Here is a 1,889-nt window from a genome sequence, read left to right as displayed (position 1 = left end):
TTATACATAATGGAAAAATACCTCATATTTTGAAAGATCACAGGATGTCAAAATTCCATCTTGAGTTAATGACTTCATTTTTAAAATTTAAAAATTAAATATTCAAATAAAAATTTAAATATAATTTAGCTATATTTCTGAACATAAGCAGAAATTACTAGTAGTTGTATTAGAAACAAATATATGAATGACTACAAGTTCTACTAGCAAAGAAGTTCTCTATTTTCTCTTAATTGTTCTTGAAGTTTTCTTTTCCTGAGTGAAAAGATAATATTGCAATTATTTAAAAGACAAGGAGTATTTAATGTCACGAAGAATACATGTTTTCCATATGTATATTTGCTTATATTGAGACAAAATGTCTATTTTTGGTCAGTAAATAAAGTCTGTCATGAAGAACCTAACAAATATGTAAGACACAAAGAAGAAAATGAACTACATGGAAAAACAAAAGCTCTGTGGAGTGTATAACCTGAGATGACAGCACTCTGAAGCATTAAATTCCTTCCTCAGTTCTATATAGATTGAGAATGATGAATCCATGATTGAGTAGAAAACAATGTAGTTTAATTAAATTAGTATATCCCTCAGATTTCTTTCTCCCACTGAAAAGCTGCTCTTAATTATACTAGTCTTTAAATCATAGATTAGAATAGCAGGTCATTATCAGTGAATTGAAAGAATGCATGAAAAAAGTCCTTCAAAAAATTGCATATCCATTTTAGGAACAATGTCATGTCATTAAAAAAGAAATACAGTTTGGATAGCTAATGTTGTTAATGAATAATATCATGTTATGGAGTATCAAGTTAATTTTCTAAAGACAGATGAAATTAAAGATTAATTTTATAACCATTTAAGTCAGAATATTAGTCATTGTATTTAATAGTAATTACTGATTAGGATGTCAAGATTACTGTAAATAATTTGTCTCCAAAATATAAATAGACTGTATAATTTCTATCTTTGTGGGAATATTTTTCTCAAAAAACAATGTTTATTCATTTAATATTATTACTGCAAATAGGAAAAATGTTAAAAATGAAATTTTCCTAAATATGTCTCTGAAAAAACCTTCAAATTATATAGTAGTAAAATTAGAACAATGTTACTGAATATTTAAGATCACTATAGATTATCAACAGAACATACTGATTTTCACGTGTACTTTATGAAACTTCATGTGAGTTGAAGGAATAAACCTATAATGACCATGATTTTGATAATGGAACTTTGTTGTAGCAAGAAACAGTTTATGTTTCAAAGGTTTCCTTAAATATCCTCTTTTATTTTTATTTGAAAATATCTAGTTTTCCCAGGAATAACCATATTTTTTCACATAAATGAGCATACATTTTATAATTAATGAATACAAAATTATTCATAAATCTGTGTTTATCTTTTATTTGAATGGTACCATGAGAATTAGTACCAAAGAAAAGTCATGCCAAAACATTTAATGCTTTATGTATTTGTATTTCTTCTTCTTCTTGTTTGCTTTCTTGATTTTTTTTCCAGATGTGATCATACATTTTAATCTTTTTTTTAAAGTTTACAAAAACTGTATTGAGAATTTCATACACGCATTTAAGGTATTTTGATCAAATCCATGCCCACTCCCTCCCCTCCAACATTACCCCTCTGAAGAGGTAACCCTAAAACCTTTTAAGGATTAGATACAAGTTCCAAAATACTTTTGACATTTTGACATTTTTGGCTTTTGGAGTGTGTTGCTAACAGGCCTAAGGACATTTTGACTTTTAACCTAGAAACTGGCTACATTTCTTTGGGGTCTTTTTACCCTAACTGCCTAGCCAATTCCTACTTCCTATTCTTATCACACCATCCTCTGAAGGGGTTACCCAAATTGCCAATAGGGAATAGGGATC

Source organism: Nannospalax galili, unplaced genomic scaffold (genome assembly GCF_000622305.1).
Source record: "Nannospalax galili isolate Female #2095 unplaced genomic scaffold, S.galili_v1.0 scaffold203, whole genome shotgun sequence".
NCBI lineage: Eukaryota > Metazoa > Chordata > Mammalia > Rodentia > Spalacidae > Nannospalax > Nannospalax galili.
The sequence above is the reverse complement of the archived record's forward strand: the minus strand, read 5'-3'. Positions refer to the sequence as shown.